Source organism: Heptranchias perlo, chromosome 4 (genome assembly GCF_035084215.1).
Source record: "Heptranchias perlo isolate sHepPer1 chromosome 4, sHepPer1.hap1, whole genome shotgun sequence".
NCBI lineage: Eukaryota > Metazoa > Chordata > Chondrichthyes > Hexanchiformes > Hexanchidae > Heptranchias > Heptranchias perlo.
In genome coordinates, this window is record NC_090328.1 from 116,959,155 (window position 1) to 116,978,839 (window position 19,685).

Here is a 19,685-nt window from a genome sequence, read left to right on the forward strand (position 1 = left end):
ATCCCTTCTCCTTCCCACACAGTGAGAGGTCACACACATCTGTAAATAAAGTCACCCTGCCAATTATTTCTGCATGAGACTTCAAAGTTCTTGTCTTAATTGTAACACCATTACTATAGCCATCTGTGCATCTGCAATAGCTGGGTATGGAAAAACCGCTTAAGAAGGCAATCTCAATTGACAGTGGTAACCTTGAATTAGGTCTGTGCGTGCCAAGATCACAGCGCATTCATGAAGGACTACACGAGCCAGCAGAAAATCTCCATGGAACAATACAATAAAAATACTACAAGCCAATCTTGACCCCAAGCTGAGCTTCCAGCTTTATATTCTTTCTACCTCCATAACATTGACTGCCTCAGTCCCATTGCTGCTGAAACCCTCATCCCCGCCTTTGTCACCTTCACACTTAACCACTCCAATTCTCCCTTGTCGGCCTCCACTCTCCATACACTTTAGCTTATCCAAAACGCAGCTACCTGTACCCTCTCTCGCACCAAGTCCTGCTTGCCCATCACCCCTGTCCTTCCTGACCTACACTGGCTCCTGCTCCCAATACCTCCAACTTAAAATTCTCATCCTTGTTTTTGAAACTATTCATGCGTTTGCCCCTCCCTATTGCTGTAGCCTTCTCCAGCCCTACAATGTCCCCCGCTGCCCCTGAACTCTTAGTTTTATTTTTATTAGTTCATGGGATGTGGGCATCGCTGGCGAGGCCAGCATTTATTGCCCATCCCTAATTGCCCTTGAGAAGGTGGTGGTGAGCCGCCTTATTGAACCGCTGCAGTCCAAATGGTGAAGGTTCTCCCAAAGCGCTGTTAGGTAGAGAGTTCCAGGATTTTGACCCAGCGACGATGAAGGAACGGCAATATATTTCCATGTCGGGATTGTGAGAGATTTGGAGGTTAACGTGCAGGTGGTGTTGTTCTTCTGACTATGGCCTCTTGTACAACCCTCTTCCCATCGCTCCACCATTGGCAGCTGTCTTTTCAGCCATCTAAGCTGAAATTACTTCCCTAAACTTCTCCACTTCCCTCTCCTCCTTAAAACCAATCTCTTTGACCAAGCTTTTGGTTACCCTTTCTAGTATTTCCTTCTTAGGCTCATCATCCATATCTCTCTGATTTCTCCTTCGTGAAGTACCTTGTTTTTCTACATTACAGGTTCTATATAAATGCAAGTTGTTGTTGTACAGTAACTCTAGGTATTTTCATTAAAAGAACGGTAACGTCATTCACAAATGTCTTCTTCAATGGGCCAATTTGTGCTCTGCGACTTAAACCTTCTTTCAGCTTATAACAACGTGCCTCTAACATAGAAAAATGCCGCAAGGTGTTTCACAGGGGCGTAAATCAGACAGAAATCGCACCGAGCCAAAAGAGGAGATATTAGAAAAGTGATCAACAGCTTGGACAAAGAGGTGGGTTGAAATGAGGGTCTTAAAAGAGGAGGGGGGAGGGGGGTAAGAGAGTCGGAGAGGTTTAGGGAGGGAATTCCAGACAGTGTAGGGCCAAGATGACTGAAGGCACCGCCGCCAATGGCGGGGTGAAAGGAAAGGTGGGGGAGGAGGGTTATACAAGATTCCAGAGCTGGAGGAACGCAGGGCTCTCTAGAGGCATTTATAGGGCTAGATGAGGTTAGCCACAAAAGCAGAATGGAGTGCGACCAGTGAGGTCGTCGTGGTTTGTGCCTCCATGAAAGACAAGGGGCCATCGGACCAGGCAGTGTATCCCACCGACACTTGGGGAGGATCCTCTAATTGAGGTTGGAGAATCCAATGGGAATGGGCTAGAATGATTTTTTTCACTGTACACTTTCTTTTCATTCTTCCCTTCACTCCCTCTCAGTGGTGGATGGGAAGGTCTATAAATCTACTTCAAATTAAATTGAAATGATCCTTATTAAAATCTATGTTTTCGTGACACCTATGGTGTGAAGACATGAAGCATATTCACACAGTAATAGAATACTATTTTTAACATTATCACACTGTTGAGAAATCTTGCAGATGTCCCTAATAGCACGGTAGCAATTTGTACTTCTACACCGTCATAGCACATCTATGTGGCAAAGCAAATTGCCACTCATGCAGGTTATTTTTAGCCTGACTGTAATAGCTGAATGTGAAGACATTGTCTCTCCTTTGCACCAGAAGCGCTTTTATTCTTTTCCCTTTGACAAGAGCTCCGCGCTCCTCCTAGTCTGGCCGCTCGTGCAGCCCAGATTTCCTTCGCTCCACCAGTGGCGGCCGTGCCTTCAGCTGCCCAGGCCCCAAGCTCTGGAATTCCCTCCCTAATCCTCTCCGCCTCTCTCTCCTCCTTTAAGACTAAGTGCTGTGGGGGAGGGTTTAAACTAATTTTGCAGGGGGACGGGCACCAGGATGTAGCTTTGGAAAGGAGAAACAAGGTGCACAAAGGATTGGGAGAGACAGACAGCACTGCGAGTAAGAAATAGTACGATATTAAGTGGGATCAGATTAAGAGAGAATACAAGAAGGTCTAAGATAGGTTTAAAGTGCATGTGTGTAAATGCACGAAGCGAGGTAAATAAGGTTGGTGAGCTGCAGGCGCAAATAGCCACATGGGAATATGATGTTGTGGTGATAATGGCTCCTGGCTCAAAAAAGGGCAGGATTGGGTACTAAATATTCCTGGATATAAGGTGTTCAGGAAAGATAGGGAAGGAAAGAAAGGAGGGGGGCGGGGTGCGTGGCAGTATTGATTAAGGAGAATATTGCAGTGCTGGAGAGAGAGGATGTCCATGAGGAGTCAAGGACAGAATCTATCTGGTTAGAGTTAAGAAACAATAGAGGTGCCATTACACTACTGGGTGTATTCTACAGGCCACCAACTAGTGGGAAGGATATAGGGGAGCAAATTTGCAAGGAAATTACAGAGAGGTGCAAGAACTATACAGTAGTGATAATAGGGGACTTCAACTATCCTAATATAGACTGGGATAGTGATAGCTTAAGGAGCAAAGAGGGGGAGGAATTTTTGAAGTGTGTTCAGGAGAACTTTCTTGGCCAGTATGTTTCCGGCCCAATGAGGAATGAGGCATTGCTGGATCTGGTTCTGGGGAATAAGGTGGACCAAGTGGAGCAAGTGTCAGTGGTGGAACATTTAGGGAACAGCGATCATAATATAATAAGGTTTAGAATAGCTATGGGAAAGGTCATGGACCACTCCTTTAAAAAAATACTCAATTGGAGGAGGGCCAATTTCAGTGGGTTGAGAATGGATGTGATCTGGGTAAATTGGAATCAAAGACTGGCAGGCAAAACTGTATTTGAACAATGGGCGGCCTTTAAAGGGGGGATGTTTCAGGTACAGTCTAGATACAGTCCCACGAGGGACAAAGGTAGGGCAACTAAAGCCAGAGTTCCCTGAATGACAAAAGAGACAGTGAGTAAGATGAAGCAGAAAAAAGGGGCATATGACAGATGTCAGGGTGATAATACAAGTGAGAATCAGGCTGAATACAGAAAGTTCAAAGGGGAAGCGAAAAATGAAATAAGCGGGGCAAAGAGAGAGTATGAGAATAAACTGGTGGTAAACATAAATGGGAATCCAAAAGTCTTCTATAGGCATATAAATAGTAAACAGGTAGTAAGAGGAGGGGTGAGGCCAATTAGGGACCAAAAAGGAGATCTACTCATGGAGGCTGAGGGCATGGCCAAGGTACTAAATGAGTACTTTGCATCTGTCCTTACCAAGGAAGAAGATGCTGCCAAAGTCACAGTAAAAGAGGAGGTAGTTGAGATACTGGATGGGCTAAAAATTGATGAAGAGGAGGGACTAGAAAGGCCGGCTGTCCTTAAAGTAGATAAGTCACCCTGTCCGGATGGGATGCATCCTAGGTTGCTGAGGGAAGTAAGGGTGCAAATTGCGGTGGTACTGGCCATAATCTTCCAAACATCCTTAGATACAGGGGTGGTGCCAGAGGACTGGAGAATTGCTAATGTTACACCCTTGTTCAAAAAAGGGTGTAAGGATAAACCCAACAGGCCAATCAGTTTAACCTCGGTAGTGGGGAAACTTTTAGAAACAATAATTCGGGACAAAATTAACAGTCATTTGGACAAGTGTGGATTAATTAAGGAAAGCCAGCACAGATTTGTTAAAGACAAATCGTGTTTAACTAACTTGATTGAGTTTTTTGATGAGGTTAACAGAGTGTTGATGAGGGTAATGCGGTTGATATGGTGTATATGGACTTTCAAAAGGCGTAGGATAAAGTGCCACATAACAGGCTTGTCAGCGAAGTTGAAGCCCATGGAATAAAAGGGGCAGTAACAGCATGGATACAGAATTGGCTAAGTGACAGGAAACGGAGAGTAGTGGTGGACGGTTGTTTTTCGGACTGGAGGGAGGTGTACAGTGGTGTGCCCCAGGGGTCGGGACTAGGACCACTGCTTTCTTGATATATATTAATGACTTGGACTTGGGTGTACAGGGCACAATTTCAAAATCTGCAGATGACACAAAACTTGGAAGTGTAGTGAACAGTGAGGAGGATAGTGATAGACTTCAAGAGGACATAGACAGGCTGGTGGCATGGGCGGACACGTAGCAGTTGAAGTGATACATTTTGGTGGAAAGAACGAGGAGAGGCAATATAAAGTAAAGGGCACAATTCTAAAAGGGGTGCAGGATCAGAGAGATCTGGGAGTATATGTGCACATATTGTTGAGAAAGGCAGGTTGAGAAAATGATTAAAAAAGCATATGGGATCCTAGGCTTTATAAATAGAGGCATAGAGTACAAAAGCAAGGAGGTTATGAAGAACCTTTATAAAACACTGGTCCGGCCACAAGTGGAGTACTGTGTCCAGTTCTGGGCACCGCACTTTAGGAAAGGTGTGAAGGCCTCAGAGAGGGTGCAGAAGAGATTTACTAGGATGATTCCATGGATGAGGGACTTCAGTTAAGTGGATAGACTGGAGAAGCTGGGGTTGTTCTCCTTAGAGCAAAGAAGGTTGAGAGGAGATTTGATAGAAGCATTCAAAATCATGAAGGATCTAGACAGTAGTAAATAGAAAGAAATTGTTCCCATTGGCAGATGGGTCAAGAACCAGGGGATATAGATTTACGGTGACTGGCAAAAGAATCAAAGGTGACATATGGAAAAACTTTTTTTACGTAGCGAGTGGTTATGATCTGGAATGTACTGCCTGAGGGGGTGGTGGAGGCAGGTTCAATCACAGCTTTCAAAAGGGAACCAGATAAGTAGTTGAAGGGAAAAAAATTTGCAGGGCTACGGGGATAGGGCGGCGGAATGGGACTAGCTGGATCACTCTTGCAGAATGCCGGCACGGACTCAACGGGCCAAATGGCCTCCTTCCCTGCTGTAACCATTCTATGATAAGACGCTCCTTAAAACCTACCTTTTTGACCAAACTTTTGGCCACCTAACCTAATATCTGCTTACGTGACTCGGTGTCAAATTTTGACCTGTTTCGTTCCTGTGAAGTGCCTTGGGATGTTTTACTACGTTAAAGGCACTATATAAATGCATGGTGTTGTTGTTCTTGTTGTTGTAGTAGTAAAGCCAGGTTGACTGCTGTTTACAAGGCTTTTGTTGTACAGATAATAATCAACGTTACTCCTGATAATTAGTTCCATTATTTTACATAGAATTGAAGTGAGACTAATGGGGCCATCATTGCCAAGTCAGTTCTTAGCAGGCAGTAAACAAATGAAACTTCCACCATCTACCACAATCACCAGCAAGAAATATTAAAAAGGTAATCTTCTATGATTTGAAACCAAGCAGGTTTCCAATCCAGCACACCTCCCAATCTGCAAACTTTCCTCACCCCAACCCGATTCACTTGGAACCATACAGCACTGAAGGATGCCATTCGGCCCATTGTGCCTGTGCCGGCTCTTTGAAAGAGCTATCCAATTAGTCCCACTTCTCCTGCTCATTCCCCATGACCCTGCAAATTTTTCCCCTTCAAGTATTTATCTAATTCCCTTTGGATGTTACTGTTGAACCTGCTTCCACCGTCCTTTCAGGCAGCGCGTTCCAGATCATAACAACTCACTGCGTAAACAAAAGAAAAATCTCCTCATCTCCCCTCTGGTTCTTTTGTCAGCCGACTTTGATTTTAAATTAAATATTGAAGAAGTCTTGTTCTGCTGTATGGGTCTGCTGCCTCCTACTCTGCTGGAGGTAGTGAACAGTATGGGACTTTTTTGAGTTTGAGTTTGAATTTGAGTCTTCTTGTACCATTTCTCGTATCAGATTAAATGTCTCTATCCCTCAGGTCGGGAGTTGCGTGAGAAACACTTCATCTCCTTGCTTACGGAGTATTGTGTCTTATCAACAGTCAGAATTTCAGTAAGGAATCTTCAGAAAATGTTAAACCAGGGTCCCTTGTCTACCTCCTCAGGTTCAGGAGTGACTCAAAGATCCCATGGTGCTCTTATGAAGAGGAGCAGGAGGAGCTCCTGGTGTCCTGGCCAAAATTCCTCCTTCAGCCAATATCACCAGAGTAACTGGGCCCACTGTCTCTGATTTGTCGCACTGCTTGTCCGACATCCAGAGCTGGATTAGCAAAAATTTCCTCCAACTAAACACTGGGAAGCCACTGTCTTCAGTCCCTGTCACAAACTCCGTGCCACTGACTCCAACCCTCTCCCTGGCCACTGTCTGAGGCTGAACCAGACTGTTCATAACCTTGGCGTCCTATTTGACTCTGAGATGAGCTTCCGACCCCATATCTGCTCCATCACCAAGACCGCCTACTTCCACCTCTGTAACATTGCCCGTCTCTGCCCCTGCCTCAGCTCATCTGCTGCTGAAACCCGCATCCATGCCTTTGTTACCTCCAGACTCGACTATTCCAATGCTCTCCTGGCCGGCCTCCCATCCGAACTCCATATCCCTTAATACCCTTAGCTAGCAAAAATCGATCAATCTCAGATTTAAAATGATTAATTGAGCTAGCATCTACTGCTTTTTGTGGGAGAGAGTTCCACACTCCTACCACCCTTTGAGTGAAGAAGTGTTTTCCAACTTCTCTCCTGAATGGCCTGGCTCTGATTTTAAGTTACGTCCCTTTGTCTTAGACCTGGAAAAAGTTTCTCTCTACCCAACCTATCAATTCCTTTCAAAATCCAAAAAAATCCTCAATCAAATCACCCCTTAACCTTCTACATTCCAGGGAATACAAGCCTAGTTGATGTAATCTCTCCTCATAATCCAACCCTTGGAGACCTGGTAACATTCTGGTGAATCTGCGCTGTACCCCTTCCAAGACCAAGATAACCCTTCTAAGGGGCGGTGCCCAGAACTGTACATCTCTTCTGTCCTTCTGCAAGTGGAAGGAGCTTGCCTCATGCTAATGGCAGCAGATTTTGATTGTACTCCTTAGCAACAGTGAAAGAACTTTACAATCTGTACCAGTTATGATTCGCTTCACACGCTCTGGCCAGTACGGAGGAAAGAACTGTTACTTGCATCCTAAACAATTTTTGTAAAGTGGTAGGTAAATGGTCTGACAAATGTAAAAGTGAGGCTCTGTTTTATTTTTGCAGTATCAGTAGGATGTTTACTATTTTTATCTTGTGTCAGTCATATGACATCTCGCTCCAGTTCAGTTGCTCTATTATGCTGTTGTTACAGGACCGCAGTAAATATCAAACTGGTCTCCAGGTTGCAGACTACCCACGAACAGCACCTGGGAGATCTAATCCTTTTTGTTATTTTTAAAAGTGCGAGGGTTGGACTCCCACTGTTGGCTCCAGGGCTATGGAACATCTGCTGCTGAATGGAAGGGTGTTCTGCAGTTACCACCATGAACCAGACTCGTTAATCAACGTCATACTCGGGACTACGTAGCAGTGGTGTGATACTCTTGCTCCTGCTGCAGACTGAGAACGTCAACTTGATACTAATGGAGGTACAAGTGACGGCCATGTTGGGGCTAATGGCCCTTTCCCCAAAGGCTATGTTCTCATTTACAGGGAAATGCAATATCCAGAAACAACATCACAAAACTAGAACTTAATACTACCTGGGGAGAATTTTCATCTAAAAACCAAAAGCGTTTCTATTTCCAAGTGCTATGGGTAATGCTTCATGCAGTAAAAATCTCGCCAAGAAAAGCAGACACTGAATTGCTAATCTTGGGGATTTTAAATGACGCTAGGTCTGCAAAGTTGATATATCGACTGCATCGTAAGGTAAGTATAACATATCTCCTGCAATGCTCCCAATGACAGCTTTATGGAAAGGGCTCTCATCAGGTTTGATAATGTTAGCTTCCAGGCATACGAGAATTGCTATTCTAAAACGTTCTGAAAATGAGCCCGTGTAACTCATACTATTCATTGCCCAGTTGTTACAGCAATGACATCTTACCAGAACATTTTACAAACCAGGACTACGAGTTTTTAACCTGTCTTTCGGATAAGACGTTAAACCGAGGCCCCGTCTGCCCACTCAGGTGGACGTAAAAGATCCCGTGGCATTAGGAACATCGGAACAGGAGGAGGCCATTCAGCCCTCGAAACCTGTTCCGACATTCAATTAGATCATGGCTGATCTGTATCTTAACTCCATCTACCCATCTTGGTTCCGTAACCCTTAATACCCTTACCCAACAAAAATCTATCAATCTCAATTTTGAAATTTTCAATTGACCCCCAGCCTCAACAGCCTTTTGGGGGGGCAGTGTTCCAGATTTCCACTACCCTTTGTGTGAAGAAGTGCTTCCTGACATCACCCCTGAACGGCCCAGCTCTAATTATAAGGTTATGCCTCCTTGTTCTCAACTCCCCTACCAGAGGAAATAGTTTCTCTCTCGACCCTAATAAATCCTTTAATCATCTTAAACACTTCAATTAGATCACCCCTTAATCTTTTATATTCAAGGGAATACAAGCCTAGTCTATGCAACCTGTCCTCATAATTTAACCCTTTTAACCTCGGTATCATTCTGGTGAATCTGCACTGCACCCACTCCCAGGCCAATATATCCTTCCTGAGGTGTGGTGCCCAGAACTGAATGCAGTCGCCCGATGGGGTCTGACCAGGGCCCTATACAGCTGTAACATAACTTCCACCCCTTGGTATTCCAACCCCCCGAGATAAAAGCCAACATTCCATTAGCCTTTTTCATTATTTTTTGTATCTGTCCACTAGTTTTTAGTGATTTCTGTACGTGGACCCCCAAATCACTCTGCTCCTCCACAGTTCCGAGCTTCTCACCATTTAGAAAATACTCTGATCTATCTTTCTTAGGTCCAAAGTGGATGACCTCACACTTTCCCACATTGAACTCCATCTGCCACAGTTTTGCCCACTCACTTAATCTATCACTGTCCCGCTGCAACTTTCTGCTGCCATCTACACCATTTACTGTTCCACCTAACTTAGCGTCATCAGCAAACTCAGATATACGTCTCTTTATTCCTTCATCCAAGTCATTTATAAATATAGTGAAAAGCTGTGACCCCAATACAGATTCTTGGGGGACACCACTAGTCACATCCTGCCAATTTGAGTCCATACCCATTAACCCGACTCTCTGTCTCCTACCTACTAACCAATTCCCTATCCAAGCCAATTTTTTGCCTCCAATTCCACACGCTCTCATTTTTCTTAACAGTCTCTTGCGTGGAACCTTGTCGAATGCCTTCTGGAAATCCATATAAATAACATCCACAGACTATCCCTCATCCACCAAGTGCGTTACCTCCTCAAAAAAATCAACCAGGTTCTTTAGAGATGACCGACCCTTTACAAATCCATGCTGGCTCGCTCTCTGATCAGCTCAAATTTGTTCAAGTGCTCAGTCAGTCTGTCCCTAACAACAGATTCTAGAAACTTCCCCATAACTGACATTAGACTAATAGGCCTATAATTTCCTAGTTTATCTCTCTTACCCTTCTTAAATAGTGGCGGGACATTGGCAATTTTCCAATCCAAGGGGACAATTCCTGAATCAAGAGAGTTTTGGAAAATCATGACTGAAGCATCAACAATTTCCTCACTGACTTCTTTTAATATCCTGGGGTGGAAACCATCGGATCCTGGAGATTTGTCTATCTTTAATTACATCAGTTTCTCCATCACCATGTTTTTACTTATATTGAATCTAGTAAGTTCCTCCACTTGATTTATTTTTTGTTTTCCTTGTATCTCTGGTAGTTTATCCTCATCCTCTACTGTGAAGACCCATACAAGGTAGCTATTCGCCATTTCCTGATTTCCAATTACAATATCACCTGCGTCTGCCATTAAGGGGCCCCCCTCTTTCGCTTAATATATTTCTAAAATCCTTTAGTGTTGCCCTTGATATCCCTCGCAAGTTTTTTCTCGTAATCGTATCTTGTAGCTCTTACCACTTTTTGTATCCCTTTGCTGTTCTTTATATCTCTCCCAGTCCGTGGGATCTCCACTGTTCATTGGCTTTGTATAAGCCCCTTCTTTTAGTTTTATAGTATCTCTCATTTCCCTTGTTGACCAAGGTTGTTTAATGACACAAGTAGTGCTCTTACCTTTTACGGGTATGTACAGGTCCTGTATTCTACCAAATACACTATTTCGAAGAAGAGCAGAGGGCTTCTCCCCCGGTGTCCTGAGCCAGTATTTATCCCTCAACCAACATCAATAAAAAAAACAGATTATCTGATCATTATCACATTGCTGTTTGCCGAAGCCACTCCCAAGATATGCCCGTCAAAACCGACTGCCCCTCATTTACATCTTACGCACCCCTCCCCACCCCCGATGCAAGAGGCCAACTTGTGCGAGTTTCCTGGATTTATGCAAATAATGCACTGGTGTAGATTTACACCCGGAAATTTAGGCACAGCGCAGCATGAAGTCACCTGATTTTGATAGCGATTTCCTTCGTGTTTTTTTTTAAATATTACTGAAACCTGCACCATACTTAACTAAAGTGCTGTTAGTGTCAGTGCACAGAAATATTTCAGACCCCACACACGTTTAGAAGGACTAAGCAGCTGGAGCTTCCTTCCCAATGGACATACTCCTGTTTTGCACAATAAATAGTACAGGAAGAGGAGCAGCAGAGGCAAGTTTGTTCTCCTTAGAGCAAAGAAGGTTAATGGGAGATTTGATAGAAATGTTCAAACTCATGAAGGGTTTTGAGAAAGCAAATATGGAGAAACTGTTTCCAGTGGCAGGACAGTCGGTAACCAGAGGACACAGATTTAAGGTAATTGGCAAAAAGAACCTGAGGCGAAATGAAGAGAATTGTTTTGTTTTTTTACGCAGCGAGTTGTGATGATCTGGAATGCACTGCCTGGAAGCAGAATTAATAGTAACTTTCAAAAAGGAATTGGATAAATACTTGAAAAGGAAAAATTTACAGCGCTATGGGGAAAGAGCAAGGGGGAGTGGGACTAATTGTACAGCTCTTTCAAAGAGTCAGCACAGGCATGATGGGCCGAATGGCCTCCTTCTGTGCTATAAGTTCTGAGAGTGAGGCATCATGACAGAAAGCATCCGCCCGATACATTCCCCACTATTGGCGGCACTGAATTTTCACTCGATTTACGTTAGTAAAATTACATTCCGGCGTAAGCAGGCGAGCCCCACAGGAAATTTGGGCGCAAGTTCCGGTCGGCAAGATCGGTGGGGAAACTAGCGTGTTACTTCCGCGCATGCGCGATCCAGGAAATTCCGGCCCCTTGCGTCCAAGTGTCACACTGCGTGGGGTAAACTGGTGTGCGTGTTTAATATGTCGGATTGTTATGCAGTGCGTCACTGTAATCGCCAACAGCAGTTAGGAAAACTGGAACTACTGGACTGCATTAGAATCAAGACTTTAATGGTCGGGGGTTGGGGGGGGGGGGGCGGGGGGGGGGGGGAGAAAAATTGAAGAGACCAACTTCAGTCGCATACAGATTTCGCAAACCGTTTCCATTTCCAAGCACTAACCAGGGCAGTCTCTCCCAAGAATGCTTCAATATGCAAAAAAGGTGGAGAGCCAGCCAAGTCTGAGAAATTAACAGCGACGCAGCATGTGGGAATCAGTCTCTGAACAGCACTAACCTCTAAATCACGCAGCACGACGATTTAACAGTCAAATGATTCATTTCTCAAAAGCGGCAATTTGGCTCAGTCTCTTCCTCCCATCTGACCCAGCGTTGATTGGGGTCGGTGATGAACCATACTGGAGCTTAGCAAACCTCAAAACATTGCAGGGAAGGAAGGAAAAGAACAATAATGAAGGCATATGATTAAACATTTCCTTGCTAGGATTCCAGACAGTTTCAAAGCTTACACTTAGAGGATGCTAAAATACCTCTGTGCAAAGCCAGCTACATTTCCTTAAGTGAAGCTGACTGTATAATCCAAGAACGAGAAACTGTGAAGGGTCTGTAACTCTCGAGCACTACACGGATAAGTTGTACAATCCTTCTCATACACATGAAAGCAAAAGCAGCAATGCACCAAATTTTGCTGCATTACTCTACAATAGGACATGGTTTAAAAAAATTGTATTGTTATATTTACAAACACGCACACTCCACAGAATCCATTGCAGAACAAGCAGGGAACTGTCCAATGCAATTACATAGAATCTTACAGCACAGAAGGAGGCCATGTGGCCCATCATGCCTATGCTGGCTCTTTGAAAGAGCTATCCAATTAGTCCCGCCCCCCGCCCCCTGCTCTTTCCCCGTGGCCCTGCAAATTTTTCCTTTTTAAGTATTTATCCAATTCCTTTTTGAAAGTTACTATTGAATCTGCTTCCACCGCCCTTTCAGGCAGCGCATTCCAGATCATCACAACTCGCTGTGCAAAAAAAAAATTCTCCTCTGGTCCTTCTTGCCAATTTATTCCACCTAACTCTTGAGGGGTGCATAAAATAATAACAAATGGTTATTAAATCTGCCGCGCAGATCACACACACCCCGGTGGTGGCAGTCTGCATCACACTCAAGGGCAATTAGGGATGGGCAATAAATGCCGGCCTTGCCAGCGACGCCCACATCCCGTGAACGAATAAAAAAAAAACACTATCTGCCGCACACAGGGGCTGCCAACGTTGTGCTGGGTCTCCATCTCACCAGCTACGAGTTGATAAAGGGTCCCACCCAAAATGATTTCTTCTGTCACGGTTTCTGGTGCCGTACTGTGCATTTCCAGCATTTCTTTCTTTTATAAAAATATTACACAGTTCCCCGCTCCCCCATCGGCATATTAACAAAGCAGTCTTTAAAATTATGAAAGGGTTTGATAGGGTAGACGTAGAGAAGATGTTTCCATTTGCGGGGGAGACCAAAACTAGAGGTCATAAATACAAGATAGTCACTAATAAATCCAATAAGGAATTCAGGAGAAACTTCTTTACCCAAAGAGTGGTTCGAATGTGGAACTCGCTACCATAAGGAGTGGTTGAGGCGAACAGTATTGATGCATTTAAGGGGAAGCTAGATAAGTAAATGAGGGAGAAAAAAATAGAAGGATGTGCTGATAGAGTTAGATGAAGTAGGTGTGGGAGGAGGCTCGTGTGGAGCATGGACCAGTTGGGCCGAATGGCCTGTTTCTGTGCTTTAAAATTCTATGTAATCAAACAAACCAATTAAATTGCATTGGTGCTAAGGTGTGCGATACAAATCATATTTAGTGCCCCGACATGGAGGGATAAGCAACAACCCCCTCCCCCACCAATTCATGGCACCACAGAATTTCTGTTCTTGTGATAATGTTGTATTTATAATCAGTGTATACACTTGTAAACAAGGCAAAACTCATCACCACATCCAAGCCGTAAAACCCAAAAGCATCCATGACCCAGATATAAAACAAGAGTCAACATTACAACAGGACTTTCACAGGCAAGACTAGAATATAAATCAGATGCCTCAAAAAACAGAGACCCATTTCATGAGTTCAAAAAAGACTTGCATTTATATAGCGCCTTTCACGACCTCAGGATGCCCCAAAGCACTTTAGAGCCAATGAAGTATTTTTGAAGTGTAATCACTGTTGTAATGTAGGAAACGAGGCAGCCAATTTGCACACAGCAAGATCCCACAAACAGCAATGAGATAATGACCAGTTAAACTGTTTTCAGTGATGTCAGTTGAGGGGTAAATATTGGCCAGGACACCAGGGAGAACTCCCCTGCTCTTCTTCAAATAATGTCAAGAGTCCCATCCAAAATGATTTCTTCTGTCACGGTTTCTGGTGCCGTACTGTGCATTTCCAGCTTTTCTTTCTTTTATAAAAATATTACATAGTTCCCCACTCCCCCATCTGCATATTAACAAAGAGGTCTTGTTAAGATCTTGCATTTACTTCGCACCTTTAATAACTTGGACTTCAGTGCACAGGGTACAATTTCAAAATTTGCTGATGACACAAAACTTGGAAGTGTAGTGAACAGTGAGGAGGATAGTGATAGACTTCAAGAGGACACAGACAGGCTGGTGGAATGGGCGGACACGCGACAGATAAAATTTATCGCAACTAAGTGTGAAGTGATACATTTCGGTAGGAAGAACGAGGAGAGGCAATATAAACTAGAGGCACAGCTCTAAAAGGGGTACAGGAACAGAGAGATCTGGGGGTATATGTGCACAAATTGTTGAAGGTGGCAGTGCAGGTTAAGAAAACGGTTAAAAAAGCACACGGGATCCTGGGCTTTATAAATAGAGGCAGAGAGTACAAAGGTATGGAAGTCATGAGAAACCTTTATAAAACACTGGTTTGGCCACAACTGGAGTATTGTGTCCAGTTCTGGGCACTACACTTCAGGAAAGATGTGAAGGCCTTAGAGAGGGTGCAGAAGAGATTTACTTGAATGATTCCAGGGATGAGGGACTTAAATTACGTGGATGGACCAGAGAAGCTGGGGTTGTTCTCCTTGGAACGGAGACAGTTGCGAGGAGATTTGATAGAGGTATTCCATTCGCAACCTCTCAGGTAATGAAGCAGTCCGTGCCCGCATGCAGCAAGATCTGGACAACATCCAGGATTGGTCTCATAAGTGGCAAGTAACATTCACGCCAGACAAGTGCCAGGCAATGACCATCTCCAACAAGAGAGAGTCTAACCACCTCCCCTTGACATTCAACGGCATTACCATCGCCGAATCCCCCACCATCAACATCCTGGGGGTCACCATTGACCAAAAACTTAACTGGACCAGCCATATAAATACTGTGGCTACAAGAGCAGGTCAGATGCTGGGTATTCTGCGGCGAGTGACTCACCTCCTGACTCCCCAAAGCCATTCCACCATCTACAAGGCACAAGTCAGGAGTGTGACGGAATACTCTCCACTTGCCTGGATGAGTGCAGCTCCAACAACACTCAAGAAGCTCGACACCATCAGGACAAAGCAGCCCATTTGATTGGCAACCCATCCACCATCCTAAACATTCACTCCCTTCACCACCGGCGCACCGTGGCTGCAGTGTATACCATCCACAGGATACACTGCAGCAACTCGTCAAGGCTTCTTCGACAGCACCTCCCAAACCCACGACCTCTACCACCTAGAAGGACAAGAGCAGCAGGCACATGGGATCAACATCACCTACATGTTCCCCTCCAAGTCACACACCATCCCGACTTGGTAATATATCGCTGTTCCTTCATCGCCGCTGGGTCAAAATCCTTGAGCTCCCTACCTAACAGCACTGTGTGAGAACCTTCACCACACGGACTGCAGCGGTTCAAGGAGGCGGCTCACCACCACCTTCTCAAGGGCAATTATGTATGGGCAATAAATGCTGGCTTTGCCAGCGACGCCCACATCCCATGAACGATTAAAAAAAATTCAAAATCATGAAGGGTCTAGACAGAGTAGATAGAGAGAAACTGTTCCCATTGGTGGGAGAGTCAAGAACCAGAGGACATAGATTTGAGGTGATTGGCAAAAGAACTAAAGGTGACATGAGGAAAAACTTTTTTTACCTAGCGAGTGGTTAGGATCTGGAATGCACTGCCCAAGGGGGTGTTGGAGGCAGATTCAATCATAGCCTTCAAAAGGGTACTGGATAAGTACTTGAAAGGAAAAAGTTTGCAGGGCTTCGGGGATAGGGCGGGGGAGTGGGATTAGCTGGATTGCTCTCGCATAGAGCCGGCGCGGACTCGATGGGCCGAATGGCCTCCTTCCGTGTTGTAACCTTTCTATGATTCTTAACATAGTGAAACGTTCCACAGTGCTTCGCAGGAGCGTTATCAAACAAAATTTGAGACCGAATACTCATAAGGAGATATTAGGACAGGTGGTCAAAGAGGTAGGTTTTAATGAGTGTCTTAAAGGAGGAGAGAGAGAGAGAGAGAGAGACGGAGAGGTTTGGGGGGGAAAGATTCAACAAATAATCCCGATCGCGGGGAGTTCCATTTGAAGCAGATGTCCCTCTCCATCATCCTTACCGTATGACGTACAACAGAAGCAGATTTAAAATGTTCACGGTGCATAATTCTGTGCAATGTTGCTGAATTTTTTTTAAATGTAGGTGTTAAGCACCAAGGTGCTGCGAACCTCCATTAATATATTTAAATGTTATGCTACTTAATTCGACAGTTCTGGTGCCAGTTAGTGACAAGCTCAGTCTGTGCCACAGCACAAGATGTCACAAACAAGTTGGTAAAAGTGAAGGTCAATTGATGAACAAACTCGTCAGAGAACCAGTCGATCTCCAGTAACTCCTTGCCAACATCCCAAATATTGATTTTGCTTTGTGTTGCAAAATATGAACAAAATTATTTATTAATCTCTTCTTTTTATCCCCCCACCTCAATTTATTTTTCCTTTTCTTCCAAATGAGATTTGAAAATTCTCATCCTTGTGTTCAAATCACTCCATGGCCTCGCTCCCTCCCTATCACTGTAACCTCCTCCAGCCCCACAACCCTCCGAGATCTCTGCGCTCCTCCGATTCTGGTCTCTTGCGCATCCCCGATTTCCTTCGCTCCACCATTGGCGGCCGTGCCTTCACCTGCCTAGGCCCTAAGATCTGGAATTCCCTCCCTAAACCTCTCTACCTCTCTCTCCTCCTTTAAGATGCTTCTTAAAACCTACCTCTTTGACCAAGCTTTTGGTCACCTGTCCTAATATCTCCTTGTGTGGCTCGGTGTCAAATTTTGTTTGATAATCACTCCTGTGAAGGGCCTTGGGACATTTTACTATGTTAAAGGCGCTATATAAATGCGAGTTGTTGTTGTTAGATGAATGAAAGCCTTTCTTCTTTCCTTTCTAGGTGGTGATATGTAAGTTGTTCCCAAACACCATAGGAATTTTTTTAAAATGCAGTTGCATTTTGTAAAAACTACATGTGCAGATAAAAGTTCTAATCCATTTAAGCTTTGGTTTCACTTCGCAATGTCACTCAGATCCCTCGATCAGATTACTGTCCTGCAATCGCTCAGGTATTCATTTTTATCCATGCACAGAAACACGCAGACACAGAGACGCGCGCGCACATGCGCAGAGACGCGCAGGGACGCGCTGCGCGCGCACACAGGCACAGGGGCGCGCTGCGCGCGCGCAGGCACAGGGACGCGCGCGGCGCGCAGGCACAGGGACGCGCGGCAGGCGCGCGCAGACACAGGGACGCAGCGCGCGCGCGCAGACACAGGGACGCGCGCGCGCGCGCAGACACAGGGACGCGCGCGCTGCGCGCAGACACAGGGACGCGCGCGCTGCGCGCAGACACAGGGGACGCGCGCTGCGGCGCGCAGACACAGGACGCGCGCGCACAGACACAGGGACGCGCGCGCACAGACACAGGGACGCGCGCGCGCGCACAGACACAGGGACGCGCGCGCGCGCACAGACACAGGGACGCGCGCTGCTCGCGCACAGACACAGGGACGCGCGCGCGCGCACAGACACAGGGACCGCGCTGGCGCGCGCACAGACACAGGGACGCGCGCACACAGGGACGCGCGCGCGCACACAGGGACGCGCGCGCGCACACAGGGACGCTGCGCGCGCACACAGGGACGCGCGCGCGCACACAGGGACGCGCGGCGCGCGCACACAGGGACGCGCGCGCGCACACGAGGGACGCGCGCGCGCGCACAGACACAGGGACGCGCACATACGCAGAGACGCGCGCGCACGCACACAGACGCAGAGACGCGCGCACCACAGACGCAGAGACGCGCGCGCACAGACCGCAGAGACGCGCGCGCACAGACGCAGAGACGCGCGCACACAGACGCAGAGACGCGCGCACACAGACGCAGAGACGCGCGCACACAGACACACAGACACAGAGACGCGCGCACACAGACACAGAGACGCGCGCGCGCACATCAAACACACATTAAGAGAGTGCTGCATTACAACAGAATGATATCATCATCACATAACAATAAAAACAATGTGCTTTGTCCACTGGGGAGAAGGCTTATTATTTAATTCTACAGATCAGCAGTATTGCCAATCCAGGAAAATGATCACAGTCACAGCGCACAGAAGGCTCAGCAATTCTGAGACCAGCAGGATTAGTTTAAATGGACATTTTCAGGGTGAGCATTTTCCTTAAATACACAATAACAAAAATACATTAGTCGGCAGTTTTGTTTTACCTCGGAGATGAAGTATTAATCAAAATCTTGACACTGAGATCAAGAGAGAACACTGTTACACCATCAGTACATGACTTTTGGTCAGTGAGTGAGAGCAGGCCCAGCAACAGTTCCACAACTTCAGGAGGAAACACAGAGTTCTGTATAGGCACCAAGGCATTTAATCAAGGGGCAGAAGCTAACCGTTGTCCAAGCAAGTCTGAATAGGAGAGAGAGAAAAGAAAGACAGCAAGACGGGGAGGTGGGGGGGAAGAGAGGAGAGCGGGGGGGTGAGAAGGGGAGAGGAGAGCAGGGGGGGGGGGGGGGGGGGAGGAGAGAGGAGAGCGGCGGGGGGGGGTGAGAAGGGGAGAGGAGAGCGGGGGGGTGAGAAGGGGAGAGGAGAGCGGGGGGGGGGGGGGGGGAGAGGGAGAGCGGGGGGGGGGGGGGAAAGAGGAGAGGAGAGCGGGGGGGGGGGGGTGAGAAGGGGAGAGAAGAGCGGGGGGGGGGTGAGACGGGGAGAGGGAGAGCGGGGGGGGGGGGGTGAGAAGGGGAGAGGAGAGGCGGGGGGGCGAGAAGGGGAGAGGAGAGCGGGGGGGGGGGGGGGGGGGGGGGAGAGAGAAGAGGAGAGGAGAGCGGGGGGGGGGGGGGGGGGGGAGAGGGAGAGGAGAGCGGGGGGCTGAGAAGGGGAGAGGAAAGCGGGGGGGGGTGAGAAGGGGAGAGGAGAGCAGGGGGGGTGAGAAGGGGAGAGGAGAGCGGGGGGGGGGGGGGGGGGGAGGGACGAGGAGAGGAGAGCGGGGGGGGGGGAGAAGAGGAGAGGAGAGCGGGGGGCTGAGAAGGGGAGAGGAGAGCGGGGGGGGTGAGAGGGGGTGAGGAGAGTGGGGGGGGGGGGTGAGAAGGGGAGAGAAGAGCGGGGGGGGGGGGGGGAGAAGGGGAGAGGAGAGCGGGGGGGGGGGGGAGAAGGGGAGAGGAGAGCGGGGGGGGGGGGGGGGGGGGGCGAAGGGGAGAGGAGAGCGGGGGGGTACCTGAAAAACAAGTTTACACTATTGGCTTAAGTTTTTTTACAATTTCATGGAGTTGACAGAAATGTGCACTTTTACACATCTAGACTTAACTCTGAGCCGTGCAGAGATAAACAGGCTGGGCGGTCGGCCCAAGGCTGAACTCCACA

The 19,685-nt window shown here is 46.8% G+C and overlaps 1 protein-coding gene across 1 annotated transcript in view; it reads right to left on the bottom strand.

Annotated features, from left to right (window-relative positions):
- LOC137320668 (amyloid-beta A4 precursor protein-binding family A member 1-like) overlaps positions 1 to 19,685 on the bottom strand; it is a 133,236-nt gene that overhangs the window by 88,424 nt on the left and 25,127 nt on the right. The window contains exon 2 of the mRNA XM_067982346.1: positions 12,033 to 12,169. The gene's annotated coding sequence lies outside the window, so the exon portion shown is untranslated. The remainder of the gene's footprint in view (positions 1 to 12,032; positions 12,170 to 19,685) is intronic.